General features: G+C 40.5%; 1 pseudogene; it reads right to left on the bottom strand.

Moving 5' to 3' along the window:
• Positions 1 to 16343: 16343 nt before the first annotated feature.
• Positions 16344 to 16702, bottom strand: LOC136142858 (large ribosomal subunit protein uL29-like; annotated as a pseudogene).
• Positions 16703 to 27840: the final 11138 nt, after the last annotated feature.

The raw sequence follows: 27840 nt of genomic DNA, 5'->3' as shown, positions 1-27840 counted from the left end.
CCAAAGTAATACACCTCAAAATGCACCAAAGTTGGTAAATGATACTTTAACTCCCTGATGTGAGAATTGGAAGGTGTATTAGTTTTCTACTACTGCTGTAAAAAATTACCATAAACTTCGTGGCTTGAACAATACAAATGTACTATCATACAGTTGTATAGGTCAGAAGTCTGACATGGGTCTCACTGGGCTAAAATCAAGGTGTCAGCAGGACCAAAATCCTTTCTGAAGATTATACTGGATTATCTGGGTGGGCCCAGTATAACCACAAATATCCTTAACATGGGAGCAAACTTGAGAGAAAGAGAGAGTGAGAGAGAGAGAGAGAAAGAGAGAAAGGGAGAGAAAGAGATATGATGATGGAAGCAGAGGTTGGAGTGAAGCACTTTAAAGATGAATTATAATTGATTTATAATATATTAATTTTGGGTGTACAGTATAGTGATTCAGAATTTTTACAGATTATATTCCATTAAATGTCACTACAAGATAATAGCTACAATTCCTTGTGCTATACAATATATTCTTGTTGTTTATCTATTTTATACATAGTAGTTTATGTCTCTTAATCCCATACCCCTTTCTTGCCCCTCCCCCTTCACACTGGGAACCACTGGTTTGTTTTCTGTATCTGTGAGTCTGTTTGGTTTTGCTATAAACATTCATTTGTATTATGTTTTAGATTCCACATATAAGTGATATCATACAGTATTTATCTTTCTCTGACTTATTTCACTAAGCATAATATTCTCTAGGTCCATTCACATTGCAGCAACTGGCAGAATTTCATTATTTTTTATGACTGAGTAATATTTCATTGTATTTATGTACCACATCTTCTTTTATCCATTCATCTGTTACTGGACACTTCGGTTGTTTCCATGTCTTGGTTATTGTAAATAATGCTGCAATGAACATTGGGGTGCATGTAGCTTTTCAGATTAGTGTTTTTGTTTTTTCTAGATATATGTCCAGGAGTGGAATTGCTAGATCATATGGTAGTTCTATTTTTGGTTTTTTGAGGAGCCTCCATACTGTTTTCCATAGTGGCTGCACCAATTTACACTCCCACCAACAGTGCACAAGAGTTCCCTTTTCTCCACATTCTCTCCAACACTTGTTATTTGTAGACATTTCTATGATAGTCATTCTGACAGGTGAGGTGATATCTCATTGTGGTTTTGGTTTGCATTTCTCTAATAATTAGTGATGTTGAGCATCTTTTCATCTTTCCATGTTAGCCACCTGTATGTTTTCTTGGGGAAAATCTTCTCTATTCAGGTCTTTTGCCCATTTTTTTGATTGGGTTGTTTGTTTTTTTGATGTTGAGTTGTATGAGCTGTTTATATATTTTGGATATTAATCCCTTGTCAGTCATATCATTTGCAAATACTTTCACCCATTCAGTAGGTTGTCTTTTCATTTTGTCAGTGGTTACCTTTGCTGTGCAAAAGCTTTTAAGTTTAATTAGGTCCCATTTGTTTATTTTAAGTTTAATTGGGTCCTATTTGTTTATTTTTCCTTTTATTTCTTTTGGCTTAGGAGACAAATCCAAAAAAATATTGCTACAGTTTATGTCAAACATTGTTCTCCTTATGTTCTCTTCTAGGAGTTTTATGGTTTCAGGTCTCATGTTTAGGTCTTTAATCCATTTTGAGTTTATTTTTGTATATGGTATGAGGAAATGTTCTGATCTCATTGTTTTATGTGTAGCTGTCCTGTTTTCCCAGCACCACTTATTGAAGAGACTGTATTTCCTCCATTGTGTATTCTTGCCTCCTTTGTTTTACATTAATTGACTATAGGTGCATAGTTTTATTTCTGGGCTCTCTATTCTGTTCCATTGATCTATGTGCCTGTTTTTGTGCCAGTAACATACTGTTTTCATTACTGCAGCTTTGTAGTATAGTCTGAACTCTGGGAGGATAATACCTCCTGCTTTGTTCTTTATTCTCAAGATTGCTTTGGCAATTTAGGGTCTTTTGAGGTTCCATATGAATTTTAGGATTATTTGTTCTAGTTCTGTAAAAAATGTCATGAGTATTTTGATAGAGACTGCATTAAATCTGTAAATTTTTTTAGGTAGTATAGACATTTTAACAGTATTGATTCTTTCAATCCATGAACATGGGATATCTTTCCATTTCTTTGCCTCATCTGCAATTTCCTTTACCAATGTTTTTGCTCTCTGAGAAATTCTTTATCTCTCCTTCAATTCTAAATGATAATGTTTCTCGGTAGAGTGTCCTAGGTTGCATGGTATTCCCTTTCAGGACTTTGAATATATCATGCCACACCCTTCTGGCCTGCAAAGTTTCTGCAGTGAAGTCAGCTGATAGCCTTATGGGGGTTCCATTATGTATGACTCTTTGTTTTTCTCTTGCTGCCTTTAGAATTCTATCTTTACATTTTGCCATTTTAATTATGATATATCTTGGTGTGGGTCTGTTTGAGTTCATTTCTTTGGGATCCTCTGTGCTTCCTGTACCTGGACATCTGTTTCCTTCTTCAGGTTTGGGAAGTTTTCAGTCATAGTTTCCTCAAATACATTTTTGATCCCCTTCTATCTCTCTTCTCCTTCTAGGACCCCTATAATACAAATGTTGTTGGTATGCTTAATGTTATCTCAGAGATCTCTTAAATTGCTTTCATTTTTTAAAATTTGTTTTTCTTTTTGCTGTTCTGATTGGGTGATTTCCATTATTCTACTTTCCAGATCACTTATCTGTTCTTCTGTATCACTTAGTCTGCTATTCATTCCTTCTAGTGTGTTTTTTTTTTTTTTAATTTTAGCTCTTGAATTATTCATTTCTGATTGGGTCTTTTTATATTTTCTAGTTCCTTGTTAAAAATGTTCATTGTTTACATCAATTCTTTTTCCAAATGCAGTTAACATTTTTATCACCAATATTTTGAATTTTTTGTCTGGTAAATTATTTTTGTTTCATTATGTATTTTTCAGGATTTTTCTCTTGATCTTTCAATTGAGAGTAATTCCTCTGCCTTTTCATTTTGCTTATTTTTCTCTGCCTCTATGAGTTTAGGTGCAACAGTTACCTACTGTGGCCTTGAAAGGGTGTTCTTATATGGGAGCATCCCTATGCAGACTATGTGTGTCCAATGTCTTTTGTGGCAGAGCTAGATTTGATGTGGATGCAAGTCACATCTTCAGGGTGTGCTGGCAGCTATCACCTTGGTAAGGTGTAGGGCTGGAGACGGAGATGCTAGAACTGGAGCCAGGTGTGAGGAAGACTTTCCCTCAACTCAGTGGCCATCACCACCCTATCAGGGTCAGGGTCTGACTCCAAGTTGCTGAAGCAGAACCCCTGACAGTCAGCCCAAACTGGCTCTACTCCATTTAAGTGTGTGATTGTCTCTCTCCCCGCTCTGGGACCCTTGCCCCAGAGGAGGGGAGTGCTGAAGCAAGTGGGACCCATGCACACAGAGGTCCAGTGTGCTGCCTTGTAGGTGCCTGTGTCTCTGCTCAGACACAGCCTCTGGTGCAAGTCTCCTTTATCCCTCACAGCTGATCACTGCCCCCAGGCTCTGTCGCCCCTGTCTTGCCAAGGAACTGCTCCACAGGGCTAGCAGGGTCCTGCTTGGTCTCTCAGCATGTTTCAGGAGGTGAGCTGTGGTGGAATGGCCACCATCAGAGATCTGGGCAGCTTCTAAGACACTGTTTGAGAAAGTGCCATCAATGGCCACCACCACCCTACCCAGGCTCTATCCCGGGACTGGGTCACCTCTGCATCCCACAGTTGAATCTTTTCCTTGGTCATAGCCACCCCAGATCCAGTGCTGTGCTATCGTATGGAGTGAGCAGGGCCAGAGCGTTTGTTCAGCTTGTGCGAGCTGCTAGGCATTTGCAGGAAACCCAGCAGCTGCTAGAGCATACCTCTCTCTCCCCTGCCTAGGGGCCCAGCCAGTGTGTGCATGTTCCTAACCAGCAGAGTCTAGGCTTCCCACAGCCCCTCTGTCTGTCCCAGTGCTCCTCCAACCAGATAAGGGGGCTTGTCTCCTCCTCATAGGACCCCAGGACTGAGGTGTCTAATCTATGGTTTATAACACTGACTCCCTAGTGTGGGCATACACCTTTTCCTCTGAGTCCCCTCCCAGGGACACAGGTCCTGACCCAATCACTTTTCTGCCTTCCTACCGGAGCACATGTGTATCTTTCTTACAGCTTTGGTTGTACAGGAGTCCTTCTGCCAGTTTCCATTCAGTCTTCTGTAAGAATTTTTCCACATGTAGATGTATTTTTGATGCATCCATGGGGGAGGTAACCTCTACATCCTCTTACTCCACTATCTTGATCTCTCCTCTGCTGTCTCTAGTAGCTTGAAAAAGCAAGGATATAGATCTTCTCCTAAAGCCTCCAGAAAGAATGCAGCACTGCTAACACCTTGATTTTAGCCTGTAAGTCCTATTTTGGACTTCTGGCTTCCAGAATTGTATGATAATAAAATTGTGTTGCTGTAAACATTAAGTTTGTGGTAATTTGTTAAAGCAGATAGGAAACTAATATATGGAGAATCCATTTCTTTGTCTTTTCTACATTCTAAAAACCACCTGTGTTACTTGACTTCTTGTGCTGTCCTCCATCTTCAAAGCCAGCAATGTCAAATCTTTCTCTGACCCTTCTTCCATTATCACATCTCTTTCCTTTACTTTTAAAATAAATTTATTTATTTTTGGCTGCATTGGGTCTTCGTTGCTGCGTGCAGGCTTCCTCTAGTTGCGACGAACAGGGGTTACTCTTCGTTGTGGTGCGCAGGCTTCTCATTGTGGTGGTTTCTCTTGTTGCAGAGCACGGGCTCTAGACACACGGGCTTCAGTAGGTGTGGCACGTGGGCTTCAGTAGTTGTGGCTCGCGGACTTTAGGGCGCAGCCTCAGTAGTTGTGGTGCACAGGCTTGGTTGCTCCACAGCATGTGGGATCTCCCCAGACCAGGTCTCAGGCCCATGTCCCCTGCATTGACAGGCGGATTCTTAACCACTGCACCACTAGGGAAGTCCCTATCATGTCTCTTTCCGACCTTAGCTAGGAAAGGTTCTCTGAGCTTAAAAATTCACATGGTTAGATTGGATAATCCAGAATAACCTCCCCATATCAACATACTTAATCATTTTCACATCTGCAAAGTCTCGTTTGACATGGACGTTAATTTATTCACAGGTTTCAGGGATTAGGACATGGACATCTTTGGGGGATGGGGGCATCATTCTGCCTACTACAAAAGACTTAAGTTCTATGCCTAGTTCATCAGCTCTCTAGAGATGGTACTTTGGGAAAATGTTATCAAATCTCTAGATCATAGATTTCTTTATCTGTGTAATGATCATAATACCTTGCTATGTCACAGGTTGCTCTCAGCATTAAATGAGTGAAAGCACGTGAAAACACTTATAAACCACAAAGGTTACATAAATATAAGAGATTATTATTTCAGGAAGGATGGAAGGGCAACAATAACAGTAATTTAAATAATGGATAATGAAGGAGATAATGAAGGCCCCTATCCTACCTGTCCTACACATCAAGCCTTATCAAGCTATTTATGGGCATACTTAGGGGTATTCCTGTGAAGTTACAGAGTCCTCTCATATTCTCCTTTCTGAACACTTTCATTTATCTCATTAATTTGGGTTGCCATACAGCCACTGGAGGGTGGCATCTTATCATTACCTAGTTGCTGCTTGCCACAGTGCCTTCCATGTCCATTCCACATTCTTTTGCTGCTCCCGAAGCTGTATACTCTAGAGGTGTCAAAGAGATGCAATAATTTCTTCAAATGCTCATTGAGCTGAGGCCACAGTATGTCCATATAGGATATCCTTTTCCTCCATTTTGCATCATATTTGGTCACCTGACCACAATGGCTGGGTCATTAAAGATTGGAGACGATGACTTCTTAGACTTCATTCAGTTACGTTCACTCTGTGTTTTTACCAAACCAGCAAACAGGATTGGAAGGAATATACACCAGAAGCACAAAAATTCAACGGTGAATGCATCCTATGCAGAAATAGAGATCTGCAATGTTAGAGGAGTCAAATACCATGAACTTGCTGCCTGTTAGATGATTTTAGCTGGGAGAGGGCCCACATCAGCACTCAAGGGTCTAACCATTACTCTTCATTAAATTCTCACTATACCACAGTTAAATACTTCTGTGTCCTATTGCTTACTGACTCCTTATGGCTACCTGCAGCCTGACCATGGCATTCCACATCACGTGCCTCACAAGTCCTTTGTAAATACAGGTCTTTCTGCTTGTGCCTGCAATGCCTCTATTAAAAAAGCTCAGAAGTCTTTGGGAATAGATCAGGGGACAGACACTGGGCCAGCCTCCCCACCCCTTCTCCTCCATCACATCTTTGCCAACCAAGTGACCACTTACAAGACTCTCCCTGCCATTTCCTCACCTCCTCCTCATCTCACTCTTTCCACACCTCCTCTCTTCCTTCTCCTAGGCCTCTTCTCCCCAAGTGACAAAACCCACTTAAATGGACCCTGTGGATTATTCCTATCAGCTAAGTAGATGCACTCAGGTGTATATGAATGGCAGTTAGGCTCAACTGGGACCACTGTTAAAATTATATTTGTTGTGATACATAACCAGTAACAGGTACAGTTATGATCACGTAACAGATACAGTTCATGATTCAAATAAAAGACAAATGTCTTAAAGCCAAGAAGCTTGTGGCTCTTTATAGAACCACATGCATTGTAACTTTGGGCAGAACTAATTAACTGAGCTCCTGAGACATGGAAAAATCTGTTCCTGTCACTGGGCAGACAATAGCTAATCAGTTTGACTGAAAGTTGAGGTCAGAATGGTTTAGAAAGGATACTGCAGCCACACATGGAGAAAAAGTTCTATAAAAAAAAATCCATGTCCACAATGACAATTTCATGGTCTGTGGGAAGAATCTGGAGTATGTGCACATATATTAATACCTTCCCCACCTACTATGAGACCTGGGATATACTTAGAGTTTGCACACCCTTCTGATCTGATAGATCAGAATGATGGATTCAGACCAGAGACTATCACCAAACAAGTACACAAGGAAAAGGAAAAGGTAGACATCTGAGTTCCTCTCCCTGAACCACCCACATGGCTGAGCCGAACATTTAATTCTTACACTTCCTATTGAAGTGTTGTCTGAACTGCTCCTGCCAAGGGGCTCCAAGGTCTGTAGAAGCCAATGAATCAGCCCTGGCACTGGAGGTGAGCAAATTGTTTCATACACACTGAGCAGTGGTAGAGAATTGCTTGCCATCATAATGCAGCAATCAGGGGTCAAGGGACTTCATATCTGAGTTACAACAGGGATGTGCTATGGAGGAAGCTTGGTTCGTGCTCAAGTTTGTACTTTAATGCTGAGGTAATTTCACTTGGGAAGAATACAAAAATCCCAAACATTTTGTTTCGTGCAATTTTGTGTCCCAGCAATGCCTGTTTCCACTGATTCCATTCAGTTACTTTGAAGGCTTTGCCTGCACTGCAATGATTAATGAACATTGTATTTTGCTTATAGCAAAAATTGAAAAAATTGGGAGCAGGGTACAGCGTGGTAACTCCTCCAATTTAAGAAATAACATACAGAGGCACTCATCTTAACTCAGTAGAAGAAGCAGGTGTCAGTCAAACTGTAGAGATGGAAATAACTGGTCAATTCAGTCCAACAACTGGTCAGTGACTTCTCAATAGCAAGTAGGTAAAGCCTTGGTTCTTTCTAATAAGCTGTGTTATTATAGGTGTTTGAAGGGCAACCTGCCTCCTCAAGATAAATTTCTAATTTTTTTCTAATATATAGTATTTCTAATATACTCTGTATATTCTTGATAGTCTATGCTTTATAAACTCTTCACAAAAAATATGTTCCTTTTTTCCATAAACTCCTATATGACAGAAATAGGGTATTCCTTTACTCTGTGATTTCCTCCACTATTTCTACTATTGTCTAAAATGTGATATAAGCTGGAAAAGACTAGAATACTTTTGAAGTCACAGATGACTTTCTGACCCTTTCAAAACGTATGAAAGTTCTCAATAACTGAAACAAACATGTGAATCAAAATATCAGAAATGTAACCTATAGCACATGTCCGAAATGTCACCTTCCCATACAGGATTCGTAGGTTGCAATCTCTTAGTAATAATTGAAAAATATATATATACATATATATAATATATATTAAATAAATATGTATATATACATATATATATGGCAAATAAACCAACATGCTCCTGATTCAAAACTCTCATCTTAAAAAATGAGGGGAGGCGGTGGCCAGAACAGTACACAATGAAAGATTATTTATTAGCTGTTTTCTCTTGTAAGAAAAAAAGAAAAATGACAGCAAAGAAATGTCTAAGAAAAGTGTTCAACGCAAGTAAACAATACCTGAATGAAGTCAGAACGTTTGCGTTGGTAGTGCTGCTCCTGCAGCCAGTTAGAGAGGTGAACGCTTTTTCCAGAATATGAGTAGCGCTCAGTTTAACCATATATAGTCTTCTGATGTCATGTAATAAATAATAGAATATGTACTGTTAGACAAGATGAAAGAGCATAGATGGTACATCAGGGTTTATGCAAGAAAAACTGGTGTGAGAAAAGACAACTCGTTTAAAGCCAGAAAGGGAAAATGCTTCATGCTTAGAGACATAATTTGAAAGTCACAGAAACCAAAAGTGTTATCCGTGGGAATGGAGATACCATTGATAATCAATCGTATTGGTTTGACACTTCCCAGGACTCAGAAAAGGAACCATTAGTATATAAAAGAGAAAAAAATGTCTGACTGACTTGCCACAACCTCATCTTCAGTTCTGTCATTAATACTGAATGTAGATTTATGAGGACAGAGAAATTAGACTTAGCAAAGCTACAGTGAATGGATTTGTAGGGAAGCCCTGTACTGGATGACTAAGGTAGAGTTAAGAGGGGGTTTGTTCTATATTTCCTAAAGGAAACTAGAAGTTAGCCACGTGGAATTTTCTTTTCTAGAAGTTGCCTTCATTTTGTGACAAAGAATTGTTCTCTGTTTTAAATGCATTTAATATTTTTGAATGAGTGGCAGCCTTAGAAATTGAACAGACTATTCCCCAAAGGTTTTTTTTTTTTTTTTTCGCGGTACGCAGGCCTCTCACTGCTGCGGCCTCTCCCGCTGCGGAGCACAGGCTCCGGACGCACAGGCCCAGCGGCCATGGCTCACGGGCCCAGCCGCTTGGCGGCATGCAGGATCCTCCTGGACCGCAGCACGAACCCGTGTCCCCTGCATCGCCAGGAGGACTCTCAACCACTGCGCCGCAAGGGAAGCCCTCCCCAAAGGTTTTTTTAAAGGAGAATGATAGTTCTCTGCCATACTCCAACAACAAATACATTTTAGTCATTCAATAGAGACCCTGCAATGCTCATGAAATTGCAAGGGAAAACAACAATCCTGCCAAGAACGAACATAAAGGTAAAATGCCAAGCCTCTCTGCAATTCTTCTTTTTTTTTTTTTCCCAAGTGCTAGAAGTGTTGGCAGATGTGTATGTAGGGTCCCAATAATAAGCAAATGAACACGTTTAACCTCTGGGCCAGATGAGCTGTATGGACAAGTCGTGTCAGATTGTGTCATGTCTAGGGAAAGCCACATAAGATGTCAGTACAAGCTAGGCTGGTATCCACCAAATATTAGATTCATCAGCTTCTAGGAAATGCATTCCCATCCAATTAAGTGACTTTCTAAAAGGAAAAAGAATAAGATAATTCTCCTTCAGTGAGCTATTGCTTTTGGAAAATGTATTTCATGGAAAGCAAAATTATCAAGTTAGAAAAGATTTATAGAGATAATTTAGACAAGGTTGTTTAGACCCAGGGAAGGGAAGTGATTTCCTCTAGGAAGTTGCATAGAAAAGCCAAGAACTACCTGACCAGTGCTGGATCTACATTTGCTGTTAACAAAATGTTCCAACCAGCTTTCCTGAATACCCTTCCAGATTTTCCTCCACTGGAGACTTCCTAATTCTTATTCAAAATACAAAATACTCCCTGACATTTTCACTCGGGGCATTTCATGAGGAAAGCAGAGTGGATATTATAGGTAATAGTGATAAATACAAAGAGGCTAAGGTCAAATCAGAGGTGATTCAAATTTACCTATGACTTAAACCCAAATTGAAGCCATGTGGACCAATATGTTCTTACAATTTGATCATAGGACTGTGATCATCCCCCTTCTGTCTTGAATAAAGCATATTTTGCTCAGTAGAAATATTCCCCTTTAATAGCCCACATGATGAATTAACAGAGTGCTAAATTAAAGGAATTTCATCTGTAACACTACTAGTTATTTCTTCATCATGGAATACGGGTATTCATCACCTGTAGCCTTATTTTAAGCTATGTATTCCATTCTGCTTTCATACTCAAATGCTACTGCACTAAAGGTTGGAAGAGAAACAGCCTTTCTATGGCAAGAAACACCCTTTCTTGCCATAGAAAGAGTACCTCATTCTGCTACTCACTAGCCATACAACTTTGGACCAGATAACTTCTCTGAGTTTTAGTTTTTTCGTGTATGAAACACAGTTCACAGAAAGAGTTAAGATCAGTATGCAAAAGTGCTTGACATGTAGTAGGTGTTGAATATATATACAATAGTTGAATATGAGTGTTTGGGCAAGCATTATCTTCTGTTACCAACCTGGAATTGGTTCATGGAGAATGAAATAGAATTAAAATAGAAAATGTTCTTTTTCAGGCTCATAAGCAACTTTTAAACAATGGAGGAGCATAGTAGTAAAAACATGAAGAAAATAATGTAAACTTCTCTTGTTCCATAGGCCTGGGTTTATCCCTAGATAATTCCTTCTTGCTGTATAAGATTATATGTGAATTAAGTCTCCTAAGCTGGAACAGCCCTGGGTGCTGTATAAATAGTATGAGTATTAGTGGATATTAAAGGCACACATACATACACATAAGTGCAGCACATATATACACACACACATAGGGGCTTGCCATGAGAACCTAGCCTAATGGTATATTTGGTTTAAACTATGAAGAGTTTCTTGTTTGTGCCTTTTGATTCTCAACTTACACCCTCTATATCAGAGGCTATCCTGTTTCTCAGTCAGTAATTGTTGTCTTCAAAGAACAGGAATGTATTCAGGCAGCTTAAATAGAATGGAATTTAATAAAAGACTGCAACAAACAATCTCATGGAAATCCAAGGGCATCCAACAAAGCCCAGTCAGAAACCTAGGAACCGGAAATTTACCTGTTAAATCAGAAAACATTGTTCACACTATCTCAAAAATCCTCTCTCATCTCTGCCCTTCTGCCTCCTCTCCCTCTCTCAGCTCGTTTCCTCTGCTTTCATATGGCACAATTTAGCTAAAGCAGCCATTCAGGTCTATTATCTGCTCATTTTCTAAGTGACTGAAACAATCATTAAAATACGTTGTATCTCAAATATTTTATATGAAAAATATTTTATTGCAGTATAATTTTTTTAAGTATAATTACAATAATATATTAGTTTCAGGTGTACAACATAGTGATTTGATATTTTTTATACATTACAAAATGACCACTGCAAAAGTCTAGTTACCATCTGTCACCATACAAAGTTACTGACGTATTATTGGCCATATTCCCTATGCTGCATATTACATCCCCATGAATTATTTATTTTATTATTGAAGTTTGTATCTCAAGCTCCTTCACCTATTTCACTCATCCTCCTACCACCCTCCCTTCTGGCAAACACCTATTTTTTCTCCATATCTATGACTCTGTTTCTGTTTTGTTATGTTTGTTCATTTGTTTTGTTTTCTATTTATTTATTTTATTTTTTAATTGAAGTATAGTTGCTGTACAATATTATATGAGTTACAGGTGTACAATATAGTGATTCACAATTTTTAAAGGTTATACTCCATTTATAGTAAATATGGATATTGGCTATATTCCTTGTGTTGTACAGTATATCCTTGTAGCTTATTTATTTTTGCTGAAAAGACAACTGAGAGTTCCCTTGTACATAACTAGTTGCTTTCCTCTTTCTGCTTTTAAGATTCTCTCTTTAATTTTTGCCATTTTAATTATGTGTCTTGATGTGAACCTCTTTGGGTTTGTCTAGTTTGGGACTCTGTGTTTCCTTGAACTGGATGTCTCTTTCCTTTCCCAGGTTAAGGAATCTTTTAGCTATTATTTCTTCAAATAAGTTCTCTGCCCCTACCTCTCTCTCTTGACTTCTGATATCACTATAACATGAATGTTAGTACACTTGATGTTGTCCCAGAGGTCTCTTACACTGTCTTCACTTTTTTAAAATCCTTTTTTCTGTTCAGCTTCGATGATTTCCACTACTGTGTCTTTCAGTTTGCTGATCTGTTCCTCTGTATCATCTAACCCAGGGGTCCCCAACCCCTGGGCCACAGACCAGTACTGGTCCACGGCCTGTTAGGAACCCAGCCACACAGCAGGAGCTGAGCGGCAGGTGAGCTAGTGAAGCTTCATCTGCCACTCTCCATCGCTCCCCATTGCTCACATTACCGCCTGAACCATCACCCCTATGTCCATGGAAAAACTGTCTTCCACAAAACTGGTCCCTGGTGCCAAAAATGTTGGGGACCGCTGATCTAACCTACTGTTGATCCCTTCTAGCATACTTCTTTACTTCAGTTATTGTATTGTTCAGCTTTACTTGGTTCTTCTTTATATTTCCAAACTCTTTGTTAAACTTCTCACTGTGTTCATCCATTCTTCTCCCAAATTCATTGAGCATATTTATGATCATTACCTTGAACTCTTTATCAGGTAGATCACCTATCTCCACTTCACTTTGTTCCTCTTCTGGGGTTTTGTCTTATTCCTTCTTTTGGAACATATTCCTCTGTCTCCTCATTTTGCCTAATTCTCTGTGTTTATTTTAAAATATTAGGTAGGTCAGTTACTTTTCCTGATTTTGGAGAAATAGTCTTATGTAGGAGACATTCTATGGGACCCAACAGTGTATCACCCCCTGGTCACCTGAGTTATATGCTCTAGCGGCTCCCTTTTGTGGGCTGCATGGGCCCTTCTGTTGCAGCATGGCTGACTACTATGGATGCACTGGTAGGCATGGCTGGCCCCTGGCCCAGCTGGCTGCTAGGCTCTTCTTTATGTGATGGCTACCAACCTGCTGGTGGGGGGCTGGGTCCCAGCATGGCTGGCTGCAGAGGTTGGGGTGTCCTGAGGCTGGTGCTGGCCTGCTGGTGGATGAGTAGGCCTTGGACACTAATAGGCTAAAAAGATACTCCAAAATGGTGTTTGCCAGCACTAGTGTCCTTGTAATAGAACGAGCTCCCAAAACATGGCTTCCAGTAGCATCTATGTCCTCAAGGAGAGTCCTAATTTCCTCCTGCCTCTCCAGGAGGCTCTCCAAGATCAGCAAGTGGGTCTGACCAGGCTTCTTTCAAGTTACTGCCTCTGTGCTGGATCTTGGAATGTGTGAGATTTTGTGTATGCACTTTAAGAGCAGAGTCTCTGTTTGCTATAGCTCTCCACCTCTTGCATACATAAGCCTCACTGGTCTTCAAAGCTACATGTTCTGCAGGCTCATCTTCCCAGTGCACGCCCCCTGGGCTTGGAAGCTTGATGTGTGGCTCAGATCCCTCACTCCTCGGGGAGAACCTCTGCAATTGTAGTTATCCTCCCATTTGTGGGTTGCCTCCTCCTGGGATGTGAGTCTTGACTATTCCCCATCTCTGCCCCTCCTACCCATCTTGCTGTGGTTCCTTCTTTTTAGCTTTCATTTTATCTTTTCTGCGCGTCTTCTCATAAATAATTGCTCTGTAAATAGTTGTAATTTTGGTGTGTACTTGGGAGGAGTTGTGCTCAGGGTCTTCCTACTCCACCACCTTGGCCATACCTTCCAATTTTTTTTTCTTTTTTTTTTGATAACAGGATGATAAGTGGATAGCTTCTCCCTTCTAAGGCCCAGTACATGGATTCCACAATTTTTTTCTACCCTCCAGCCTTTTTCTTAAGTATGGTTTGACTTTTGTAATTTTGCACTATCTTACTTACACAAGCCACATCCATAATTTCCAGTTTGGATTCCTTTAAAGTGGAATGAGAACTAAAAAAGACCTATGAGAGGAAATGATCTGATATCTGTGATTTGCTTCAAAATAATTGTAGCAAAGGATTGGGTGGGTATAGCTAAAACGAGATTGGACATGTATGGATAATTGTTGAAGCTGGGTGATGAGAATATCCTGTTTAATTATACTAGACTCTCTAATTTTAGATATGTTTGAAATTATCCATAAAATAAAGTAAAAAACAAAATATGTGAAGCAATATGAATGTAGAATCTTCTTAATTATTATAATTTCCCCCATCTTTTACTTTTTTCTTACCAGCGCCTAATTTGACAGATTTTTTTAGCATCCTGCATTTACTGAGACTTACAAAGGCATTCAGCCTAGATTTCATTGAAGCAACAACTCACTTTGCATTCATATTTCATCAGTTTACATAATATTTAATTAAATCACATAATTGCATTATTATGTACAACTGGCATAAATAGATTTGGAACAAACTCAACTAATTTTCAGTAAGCACACAACTCAAACTGTTGAAGCAGAAGTATCTGGGCAAACTAGACTCTTCTAGTCACACTACTTCTAACCACACTACTAACTATAAGCACTTAGCGTACCATGCTTATTGGTCCTGGGTTTCACTGTCAATTAATCCAGCAAGATGATTAAGCAGAAGTTCACTAAGAGAGAATCTACTGTATTTTGTTGTTGTTTATGTATGTGTTCTCCTACATTTTTCAAACTTTAATTCTGACTTCAGTTAATCTTTCTGATCTCAAACTCAAGACAGTTGAAGATTTTATATTTGCCTCAAATGATCTTCTGGTGTGTAATGGAGCCAGTGGGACTAAATTTTTCAGTTACTTATATTTGGCAAGGATGGGGAGGAAGGGTGTTTCATTTCTATATTCTTATTATTGTATTTTTCTGCTTTCTCACAACTCTCTGATTTGCTTGCTTAAAAAGAAATAGAAGTTAGGTTGTTCTGTGGACATTGGCTTCGGCTAGAAGCCTGATTATACTTGCTAAGCCTCCTAGTAGCAATATTGAGGAATTAGTTAAAATGCTGAGACGAGAGTACAGACCCAGAGAGACAAAGAATGAGTGTGCTAGTAGTCCCCAGCTCTAAGTTTCTGCAATCATTTGTTGAAATACCTTGAGGAAGTAAGTCAGTTTTTATTTCTCTATGCAGGGTGGCAAAAGGTAATATGACGTACCAATCTTTTTATAATAATAACACTGTAGGGACCAAAATTCCCTCTTTCTCCTCCTCCCTCCATGATACCTCAAAGCTGCTTCCAGAATGAACTAGTCATACTGCCCATTGAGTTTCTTTTATCAAACTCACAGCCGTGGATGTTGGAAGGGACTGCTTTCCCTTTGCTTAACCACTTTAGTATGAGTAACTCATGAACACACAGGAGCAAGGCAATTTGCTCCGCCATTTTTCATCTCAGGTATGCAGCAATAGCGTGCATTCTGAGTCACGCAGAGTCCACGCTAAAGAATGTGTGCTGTGAGCTTAGAGGGGCTAATAATCAAATTAGGATACTAACAAAGGCAATTTATAATGCTGAAACTAATGAGAGGTCAAAGAACAAAACTCTGCAAGGAGTTTTAATTATCCTGTCCTTTGTGACTCCACAAGAACATTTTTTTTTTTTTTTTTTTTTGCGGTACGCGGGCCTCTCACTGCTGTGGCCTCTCCCGTTGCAGAGCACAGGCTCCGGACGTGCAGGCTCAGCGGCCATGGCTCACGGGCCCAGTCACTCTGCGGCATGTGGGATCTTCCCGGGCCGGGGCACGAACCCGTGTCCCCTGCATCGGCAGGCGGACTCTCAACCACTGCGCCACCAGGGAAGCCCCACAAGAACATTTTTAAAGGAACACTGTCACCAGTATTCAACTGGTACTTTAAGTTCCATTAAGATTTACATAAGCTATTACATAAATGGGAAATACAGACTTTCTTTCCAAGTAGAGTAGGGATCTAAATCCTTCTCTTCAGGGATGGAAAACAAGCACTGTCTTGCTTTGATGTTCAATTTATTGGATCCTTTCCTTCCCATAGCACTGATGGAGAAACATGAAGCCTCTCTTCAAGGGAATCTCTAGATTGGATAGCATATAGAAAGAAAAGAACTGTAACAACCAAAACAACTACAACAGTTTTTCTGGCCTTGTTTCCTGTGCCATTTCATTTTCACTTTTTTTTTTCTAGTTTGTGTTTTATTGACTCTGTGATGCTCAGGCCTTGACTACGAACTTTGGCAGTGGATACAGCTGTTTCTTCTGCTGCTGCTTCTTAGTATTCAACTTATCATGCTTGTTGAACCTGCAGCATGTGTTTTCTTGGGCTGCAGATCCAGAGGCTTGTACTTCTTGCCCTTGTAGAATTTCCTGAGGTTCTCTTTCTGAGTCTTATTAACAGCAGTGAGAATTCGGGCAATGGATTTATAAACATCTAGGATCTTGGAGAGCTTGGATGCCACACTGCTTGTCACTTTGGTGATTTCCAGCTACGACAGCTCTACCTTCAAGTCATCCAGCTGTTTCAGCAGCTCCATCTTTTTGCCAGGAAGATATCAAGCTTTAATCTTGGCCATGACTGCACAAGCTGTGCCACTGCCTGCTCTTGAGGGAAAGAGTTTTTTTCACTTCTTATTTTCACTTTCCTCTGTCATATATATATCCACACGCACCACCACAACCACCACACCCAGCATTTCTACAGGTCAAAGTGCCCTTCATCTCTCAGAGCCTAACTTCTTTCTAGGAGGTGTTTGAGATGGGTTTGTATATTTATCTGTTTGTTTGGAGAAGAGTGGCATAATTGACGAACTGAAGAAAGCGACAATATCAACTGAATGTGGAACCTCTCAGGCAAAAATAAAACCAAAAAGCTGCTACCCTTAAAAGCTAGAGAAGGGCTTCCCTGGTGGCGCAGTGGTTGAGAGTCCACCTGCCGATGCAGGGGACGCGGGTTCGTGCCCCGGTCTGAGAGGATCCCACATGCCGCGGAGCGGCTGGGCCCGTGAGCCATGGCCGCTGAGCCTGCGCGTCCGGAGCCTGTGCTCTGCAAAGGGAGAGGCCACACAGTGAGAGGCCCGCCTACCACAAAAAAAAAAAAAAAAAAAAGCTAGAGAAAAGTGGAGATGTTAGCAGCAACATACTGTGAACACGGCGGGTCTGGAAAGGCTTTTGCTACCAAGAGGGTTAATTGTCCAAAGGTAATGTCTACCCATCAAGCCAATTTAAGGCCAAAGAATGCATCTTGGCAAGGAGTTTTCTTTTATCAATAACTGCGTCAATAAAACAGCAAATGGAACACAAAAAAATCGAGCACATCCATATCATCAGGGCAGCAAGACAAGTAGCCCAGAGCACTGGAGGGTCTGGGTGTTGAACTAGTTGCCCTTATTACCGAAAAAAAACGTTAAAGTATAAAAGCAATTCCAACAAGGAAATTGGGAACAATGTAAATAACAAAACTTTCTTCCTGAAAAGGAAGAAAAAATCTGCAAATTCTTCTGCTAAACTTGTCATCACCACACCCTGCCATGTGACATTTACATTGTTCTTTTAAATAGGTAGTCCATTGTTTTATGAGACAGTGTAGCTTAAGGGCTAAGAGTGTGGGCTCTAGAGTCAAACTAAATCCAGTTCCATCACTTCTTAGCCACATAGTCTTGGGCAGGTTACTTTTTTCTTTCTAAGCCTCAGTTTCCTCATGTGTAAAACTGGGATAATAGCAAGGCAGCAAAAGTCCAGGCTTTGGAGTCAAACTGCCTGGTTCCCAGTCCTCTACTCCACCACTTACTGGCAGTGTGACCCTGAGCAAATTGCATAACTTCTCTGTGGCTCAGTTTCCCCTTCAATAAAATGCGCCCAATTGAGTGTCAGGATCTCACAGGATTATTTTGAAAATTATATGTATTAAAGAACACATGTAAAGCACTTAGTAAGTGCTCCACAAATATAAGTCATTAGTACCTACCTCAGAAGGTTGTAGTAAGGACGAAATGAGACAAAGAATGAAAAGCTTTTAAGCTTGGTATACTCAGTGTTCAATAAATGCTAGCTTTTGTTACGTGCTTGTCTTTTGACTCTCCAACTGGCTTTTAAGCTTCTAGAGGATGAGTCTTAATTTTTTTTCTTCATACTATAATATCTAGCACTCTGTTATATGCAAATAAAAGTAACTCAACTATAGCCAAAGGAAAGAAAGGAACAAATCCTCATGCAGAAAAAGTAGAAACTCAAATATCAGAACCGTGGACTCACATGCCATGAAAAGATTGGGTTTATTAAAAATTAATGGTACAGGTCAAACAACATGTCTGATTTTTGGCAAATCATAAATATTATCAAGAGCAAACAATTTGGCATTTGATTTCTTACTTGTGTAGGGGAGTATAAATATTTTTTGCTCTACCCTTCTAGGTTCTTGGCTGAGACCCCCTGTAATAAAAGACAGATTAACAGGAGAAAAACAATTTTAATTATGTACATACTATGTAGTACCGGAGCCCCACAAAGATATGAGGCTAAAAAGGAAGCCAGACAATAGAGGCTTATACACCATCCCGAGGCAAGGAAAGGAATAGGGGTCTGGGGCTTTAAAGCAGGGGAGGCAAGTCATAGGACGATGAGAAGAGAAAATGTGTGGTAAACAAAAGTTGCACTGCCAGGTAGATAAATTTCTCAGGTAAAAAAATGATCTCTGAAAAAATCTCTCTTCCTGCTACCAGCCCCCTTTCTAATGTAAATTTCATTTATAAATGTAGCTTTCCCTTACAAAAGGGCAACTTTGTTTTCAGAGCTTCTCCTATGTCTGTAGTTTCTCAACATGATTCTTAGGCCAAAGAGACATATTTTGGGGTGGCATTTCATTTGAAAATATTGATGACTACAGTAGATGACTCAGTTAAAAAAAAAAAAAATGGCCAAACAAATGATGTTACATAGACACAGCTTAGGAGGTAGTTCTCACACTTGAGACTTCTGTGAATCACCTTTACAAATTTCATTACTTCAGTATACCACCAAAAACATTGCTTCACAATTTATGCTTTATACACATACCACATTTACTATTATTTTCTTAACAACTTTTTCTTTGAACTAACTTAAATTGTGTTAAAAACAAGACAACAGGCCCAAAATGGAGTCACTTATGCCAAGCCCCATGTCGCCAAGACTTAATTATGGTTTTGGCCTCTCCCAGAAATGGAATCGAAAACCAGTCGATCAGGAATCACCTCGTTAGTGCTAGCGAGGTCATCTGCCTGATAGACACCTGCCATTCCCTAAAGGAAAGTGACCTTGCCATAAACAATCCACTTTTTGCCCAATTAACTTTCTTATTCCCACTCCCTTCTACCTATCAAATTCTGTCATTTTGTACAGCTCCTCAGAGCTCCTTTCTATCTGCTAGAAGGGATGCTGTCCAATTCATGAACTATTGAATAAAGCCAATAAGATCTTTAAAATTTACTCAATTGTACTTAGATTTTTTTTTTTTTTTTTTTTTTTTTTTTTTGTGGTACGCAGGGCTCTCACTGCTGTGGCCTCTCCCGTTGCAGAGCACAGGCTCCAGACATGCAGGCTCAGCGGCCATGGCTCACGGGCCCATCCGCTCCGCAGCATGTGGGATCTTCCCAGACCGGGACATGAACCCGTGTCCCCTGCATCGGCAGACAGACTCTCAACCACTGCGCCACCAGGGACGCCCATGTACTTAAATTTTTAACAATTGTTTTTACTAATCGATTTGAAAAGCTGAGTTTATATCATTACATAAAATGGAAACCAGTATCATTTATCATAAATAGAAGGTGAGAGTAAAAGTAAATATAATGAAAACAAAACAGTGTTCTTAAAATCTAGATAAATATTGTTGCCTGGCAGAGGCTCCTGAGTCTGTGGCTTTGAGACCTGCTTTTTCTTTGTTAAAAAGTTTGTTTAGAACACATCAGAAATGTTTAAGACTAACTTTCACCAAAGTGAGAACTGAAAAAGAATTTAAAAGGGAAAACTTCCCCACTCTATGACTCAGTATTATTTAATGTCTATATACTCTGTGCACCACCTGAAATCATTTTGTGATTTCATGAAACACTGGCCTAGATGATCAATGAAGAATGGTTTCTGGTTCCCCAAATGACTGTACAATATTGTTCTCAGGATGTAGCCCCTGAATTGCCTGCATCCAAATCACCTATGGGTGCTTGTTTAAAAAGGGGGGTGGTAACTAATGAATCACTACTTAATCTGGAGACTGGGACCCGACATATTACATTATTAAGAAACACCCACAGGTGATTTTGATGCACAATAAAGTCTGAAAACCAGGGCTATATTATAGCAATTATTGAAGAAGGTGGAACCATCCCTATAACAGCTCTGTAGATACAGAAAAGCTGAAAGGAAAAGTGAACGGAGAATTTAGCTAAAGGAGGTAATCTGCCCCAGACCTGAACTGTGAGGCTACAGTCTGCGAGATAAGCACTGCATTTAACTGGAGTATTTTAATACCAGAATGAGGTAGAAAGGGAAAAAAAAAGAAGAAAGGCATCCGGCAATGAGAGAACAAAAAGATTCAATGAAGAAAGGGATTGATTTACAAGAAAAGATGAAAGGAATTTAAAATGTGGCTTTGCTAAGTGATCACTAAGCAGGGGTGTGATAACAGTTTACAGATGTTTGAATCATATACTAAAAAGAAGAGGAGGAATTTGTTAAGTAAGAACAAGAAGGGATAATTAGACATTAAGAGAATGTAATTGACCAAATTCTCTTTCCATATAACTCAGCTTAAGCATTCCTGCTCTGCATGTTGTGTCCAACTTCTGCCCTAAGGGATGTGCTCTGATCTTCTCCCCAAAAGAGGCTTGAGCATCACTCTAGTATCTGTGCCTTTGTGGGGCCTTTAGGGACTTTCCACCCCCTCACTTGTTCCCGTAAACCAACCTCTTGCGCCACTCCTTCTCCCTATCAAAACCAATTCTTCTCCCTATCGTGCGCCACTCCTTCTCCCTATCGAAACCAATTCTTCTCCCTATCGAAACCAATTCTTGGAGTTTTTCAGTTGACGGGGACTTTCCAGCCAGCGGGTAATTTTCCAGTTGCCCGTAACAGGTATACGCCCTAACCGCCACAATGAACAAACAACTGTAACGGCCAGAAGGTGGGGCAAAAGTTCCTAAGCCAATGAATTCAAAAGTCACCACATTTACCCAATCATTGTGAGAATATACCCGCCCCATGAGTAAATAAACCTATAAAAAGTATGTGATTCCGCTTTTAGGGGTTCCTCATCGGCCTCCTGCGTGAGGTTCAGGGAACCCCGGTGCATCGGCTCCTAATAAACCTCTTGCGTGTTGCAACGGCTCTCGACTCTTGGCGGTTCTTGGGCGAGTTGGAATCCCTCGTAGACCGTTTGGGTCTAACACCTTTGTTCAAGCATACTCCTCTGAAGGGGAGCAGAATATGCCATCCCAAAATATGCCTCTTTGGTGTGAGGATTATTTTGAGCTGATTATTTTTGAGAGGCTGCAAATAGAAGATTCTCTGAAAATAGAATAGAACTTGCCCTTTCCTGAGGGCAAATTACATTTATGAGGGAAACCTCCATTTGTAAGGGTGTTTCCCTCTCTCTACCAGGAAGAGAAATTTGACTCTAAATCACAAGAGAATTCTGTCAATGGAGAAGGCACTGACTGAAATCTGCATAACAAGACTTACCCTTGTTTACTGTGCTTTTCCTGATCACCTCTCATAACTGGCTCCCCCACCTAACTTCCAGGTCACTGTGGCTGTCATGACCTCCACATCCCTTCCAAAATTACAGCCTAGACTCTCACTCCACTAGGGCAAAGACTAAAGGTCTAGTGGCCCTAACAAACACCTTAAGAGCATTATAGCGGAGTCAGCACTAGAGCTTGGGAGACCTCCACTTTGAGGAGCTGAGAAATTGATTGGCAGTAGGGCCAGACTCTGGCAAAACCAACCAGTTGTAAAATTTGTCTTCAGCAGCTTTTTTGTGCCACCCCCAGTTCCTGATTCCCAGACATCTCGGAATATATAAGTAAATGTCCCTCTTGTAAGAGGAGAAAGGGATCAAATAAATACCACTCATACATGGAATGTCTTAATATGTATTGGGCTTCACCCCACAGGCCTGCAAGCCCTGTACTTGCCCAACATCAAGACCAAAGAAAGAGCCCAGCGTCAGCAATAGAGACATCGGTGGTTTAATGGATGGGGGATCTTACACGGCTAAAGCAACACCGTGCGCAGTGGAAGGCAGGCAGGACACAGCAGCAGTCTTGCAGTCTTCACTCCTGGGGTGGAGGTTGCTGGGAAACCAGGTGGAAATGTTCTGACCTAGGATTAGGACAATCACTAGCTGGGTCTGGGGGCACGTATGTAGGAAGGTTGGTCATGTGAGTAGGGTGTAGGTGAAGCAGGCGCTGGTCGATCAGGGGATGTACAGAGAGCAAGAGAACAGTCATCTTGAGTGGTGTGACCATATAATATGTTACCTCTGGGAGCAGGAATGGTAATTACTGTAAAAGAGCACTGTGGGGAGACTTCCCTGGTGGTGCTGTGGTTAAGACTCCGCACTCCCAATGCAGGGGGCTGGGGTTCAATCCTTAGTCAGGGAACTAGATCCCACATGCATGCCACAACTAAGAGTTCACATGCCACAACTAAGGAGCCAGTGAGACACAACTAAGGAGCCCGTGAGCTGCAGCTAAGGAGCCAGCAAGCCACAACTAAGACCCAGCACAACCAAATAAATAAATAAAATAAATAAATAAACATTAAAAAAAAGGGGGACTGTGGAGAAAGGAAGATGCTTAAATCAAATGCAAAAATTCTAAAATTAGAATTTTAGACACTGAGCATCTGAGTGCTGAGCTTTTTGGGGGAAGAGGAACACCATAAATAGACCTCATTTTACCACATTAGTGATTCTGTAGGGGAGGAAAAATAATTTTCCATTTACCCTTTTAGTTCTTGATTGAGACTCCCTGGTAATCAAAGACAGATTACAAGAGAAAAACAAACAGAAGTCTAATAACATGTATACCTCCTGTATACATGGGAGATACTCAGGAAAACTAACTCCCTGAGATGAGCTGGGCCAAGCCATCACCTTAAATACTATTTCCATCTAAAAACAAAAGAAGTTGGGGGAGGGAGATGCCAGTTATGGGAGGTAACAAAGAGAAGCACAGTAAACAAGGGTAAGGTTGTTATACAGATTTTTTTTTTTTTTTTTTGCGGTACGCGGGCCTCTCACCGCTGCGGCCTCTCCCGCCGCGGAGCACAGGCTCCGGACGCGCAGACCCAGCGGCCATAGCCCACGGTCCCAGCCGCTCCGCGTCATGCGGGACCCTCCCGGACCGGGGCACGAACCCGCGTTCCCTGCATCGGCAGGCAGACTCCCAACCACTGCGCCACCAGGGAAGCCCCTGTTATACAGATTTAAGTCATTGCCTTGTCCATTGATATTGTTGCTGGTGAATTTAAGGTTTTTTCTTCATCACGAAGGAATTTGGAAACGAAGTGATAGGTAAGAAGTGGATTTATAGAGACAAACACACTCCACAGACAGAGTGTGGGCCATCTTGGAAGGCAAGAGGCAAGAGGTCTCGAAATATGGCATGGTTAGTTTGTATGGGCTGGATAATTTCATAGGCTAATGAGTGGGAAGATTATTCCAACTATTTTGGGGAAGGAGTGGGAATTTCCAGGAATTGGGCCACCACCCACTTTTTGACCTTTCATGGTTGGCCGCAAAACTGTCATGGCACTGGTGAGTGTGTCACTTAACTTATGCTAATGTACTACAATGAGCATATAATGAGGCTCAAGGTCTACTGGAAGTCGAATCTTCCACCATCTTGGACCTAGTTGGTTCTCACTCGTTTTCATCATGTACTATGGCTATGTCTTCCTTTTAAAGGTTGTGCCTTTCCCCCTTCCCTCCTGTTCCAATATGAGTTTCCAGAAATTTACAGTCATCCTTCTCTTCCTGGTAAAGAGAGGAAGACACCCTTACAAATGGAGATCTCCCTTATAAATATAAATTTGCCTCAGGCAAGGGCAACTTCTACTCTGTTTTCAGAGATTCTCCTGTGTCTGCAGCCTCTCAAAAATAATTAGCCCAAAATAATCCTCAGGCCAAAAAGATATATTTTGGGGTGGCATATTCTGCTCCCCTTCACCACATTAGTGACGCTAAACTGCTGTCCCCAAATTTCAAACTGAACAGTGACACCTGAAAAAACCTGGATATTGAAGCTATGCCCTGCGCTACCCTCTTCTGTCCCCTGACAGTTCAGAGACATTAACTTATTGAGTGACTTTCAGAGCCCACTTACGAAGGTCTGACATAGCCACATAGCAGTTTGTAACTTTAGATACACTACCAAATGTAAAATAGATAGCTAGTGGGAAGCAGCTGCATAGCACGGGGAGATCAGCTCGGTGCTTTGTGACCACCTAGAGAGGTGGGATAGGAAGGGTGGGAGGGAGACTCAAGAGGGAGGAGATATGGGGATATATGTATATGTATAGCTGATTCACTTTGTTATACAGCAGCAACCAACACAACACTGTAAAGCAATTATACTCCAATAAAGATGTTAAAAAAATATATTTTTCAGATTTACATACGCCTTCACATATACCACCTGTATTTCCCCTCCCAGTCCTTTTATAGTTTCTCAATAGCTCACTTTACTGTGAACTCACATGAGCTTAGAATGCTGTTCAATCAACCAACAATTTCCTGACTGAATGATTAAGAAATGTGGCATAAGTGGCATAATTTGAGACTCAATCTAGACTAGACTGAGAAGCAGAAATGCAGAGGAAGGGCTTTAAAATACATCACTTGATGGATAGCCTGAATCATTGCTGGGTCTCTTCCATCTATGTATTTCATATAATGAAGTAGCACTCTACTTTACAAGGAATTTCACATTACCATAGAAGATTCTCTTTCATTGTATTTTAATTTGGGTTTAATATAGAAAATATTTGAATGTCCTATTCATCAGCTGAATAGCGTTTCTATCAGAAGTAGATAAAGGCTGTGTTGCTTTTGTCTGTTCAGCACTTTTTTCTCCTTCACTTGGGAGTAGAGCTCTCCTTTCCTCTGGGGAAACACAGTTCATGTGGTTTTACTCCTGCCCTGGCCACTGGGGTGGTCTTATGACCCAGAAGTGTTCTCATGACCCAGATTTGGTTAATCAGAATACCCCATGTCACTTACCCCAGTGATTGGTCCAGGGATGATCACAAGATTCAGGTCAGACTAGCCAAGGTGCTTTGGCTGAAATCACTGCATGCAAGTCTGGGGTCATCCTGCCATGCCTGTGCCTCTGTGGAGGGGAGCTGTATGAGAATGAAGACAAGCAGAAGTGATGGATGGAGAGAGAGAGAGTTGGAACTCCTAGATGTAGCTGTGCCTGGAGCTCATTGAAACCCCCCTTCGACTTCACAAGTACATAAGCCATTACATTCTCCTTTTTTGCTTATTTGGGTTCATATTGGGTTTCTGACACTCGCGACCAAAATATTTCCACATAACACATTTCCAGGTTTTACTTAGGAAAAATGAATTAAACATAGAAGAATACTTTGCTTTATGTAATTGGTATCTTTTTCAGAAGTTGAGGTTAAATAAATTTTTGTGAATCAAATCATACGAAGGGGGACAGAACATGCCATCCAAAATATGCCCCTTTGGCACAAGGATTATTCTGAGCTATTTTGAAAAGCTGAAGACACAGGAGAAGCTCTGTAAACAGTGGAAATGATTCTTTTGTAAGGTACATTTACATTAGAAAGGGGGCCTGTAGCAGGAAGCTCACTTTTTCACCTGAGAGATCTGCCTGGCAGGGCAAGCTTTGTTTACCAAACATTTTCTTTTCTCACTTTCCTGTGAATTGCCTTCCCTGCTTTGAAGTCCCAGACCCCTATCCCTTTCCTTAGCTCAGGATGATATATAAGACTCTATTGCCTGGCAGATTTTTGAGTTATATCTTTGTGGGGCTCCCATACCTACTTATGTGCTATGTAAATTAATTTATTTTTCTTCTGTTCATCTGTCTTTTTGTTGCTGGGGGTGGGGGTGGGGAGGTTTCAGCCAAGAACATAGAAGAGTAGGGGGAAAATTGTATTTCCTCCCATATACATACTACATCAAAAACAGTACATTGTTAAAAGGAGACTTGTTGGGAATCTTTCATAGTACAGGTTTTTGGGGTGGCTTTCTGTTTGTTTGTTTGTTTTTAAGGAAAGGCATTACAAACGTAGAAATGTGCAAGTACCTGTTGGCGATTCTGGGAGAGCTACTTGGCCGCTTTCATGATCCCAGAAAGAGAGCAATGACTTTATTGATTTCATTATTTCTCGGGTATTAATTCTCACGCTTGTAGGCTTAAAAATTTGATTTAGTTGGTATACTAAGATAGGATCTATCCCTCAGGGAAGGATTCCCAATGAGCAAGCTCACAGAGACTAAAATAGAAAACCAAAATGCCAATTGATTAATGGACAATTACAAAGACAGTCCTCCAATGGACAAGAATCCTTGCATCAGCAGATCATTGCATTTTGTTTTTGAGGGCATAAGTTTCATCCTGATAATCTTGATTCAGTCACATATGCTTTTCATAGGCCTATAGTATAGTACAGGCATACTTCAGAGATACTGGGGATTGGGTTCACTGCAATAAAGCAAATATCCCAATAAAGTGAGTCACATGATTTTTTTGGTTTCCCAGTGCATATAAGAGTAATGTTTACCCTATACTGAAGTCTATTAAGTGTGCAATAGCAAAAGCAATATATATACCTTAATTTAAAAATACTTGACTGCTAAAAATGCCCATTTATAATAGTTACATCAAAGATCACTGACACAAATCATCATAACAAATATAATAATGATGAAAAAGTTCTAAATATTTTGAGAATCACCGAAATGTGATACATAGACATGAAGCGAGCAAATGCTGTTGGAAAAATAGCACTGATAGACTTCCTCCTTGCAATGTTGTCACACATCTTCAATTTGTAAAAAATGCAGTAACTGTAAAGTGCAGTAAAATGAGTTATGCCTGAATATGAAAAAGTTTGGAATTAGATATCAATGTTAACAAATCATGGAACTTCACATAAAAATCTGGATTTACAACTTCTCTTGAAAAATCAAAATACCTACCAACACTAATTTCTCTGATCATGGCAACTATGGCATGGATCTGAGTAGGGCCTGAGCCCTTTATATGAGACTTGGACTCTCCTATATACTAGTCCTCATCAGGCCCATTGTCTTCATTTATATTCCCTTCCTGGCCTATACAGGTATTTGAATTTCATACATTTAGAAATGAAAGTTACATGTGAAGTCAATAAGCTCTTTCCTTCCCCGTAGCCACAGAGTTTGATTCAAGAGTGGGAATGTGAGTGAAGCCAATGTAATTAGAGTGAATCTCAGGGGTTTTGCTGGGAATGTTGGGGCAAAGATGCTCGCCGTTTTTTCTGCTGCAAATGAAAAAGGAGGCATGTATGTCTGGGTGTTACTGGCAGCCATCCTGGGACTATAAGGGAAGCAAATCTTATGATGACAAATTACATCAAAGAAGACAGCAGAAACACCAAAAGAAATAGGATCCTTTGGGACTTGAGTGAGCTGCAGGATCAAGCCTTACCTAAAGCT

The sequence above is a fragment of the Phocoena phocoena genome, chromosome X (assembly GCF_963924675.1).
Source record: "Phocoena phocoena chromosome X, mPhoPho1.1, whole genome shotgun sequence".
Lineage (NCBI taxonomy): Eukaryota > Metazoa > Chordata > Mammalia > Artiodactyla > Phocoenidae > Phocoena > Phocoena phocoena.
The sequence above is the reverse complement of the archived record's forward strand: the minus strand, read 5'-3'. Positions and strand labels throughout refer to the sequence as shown.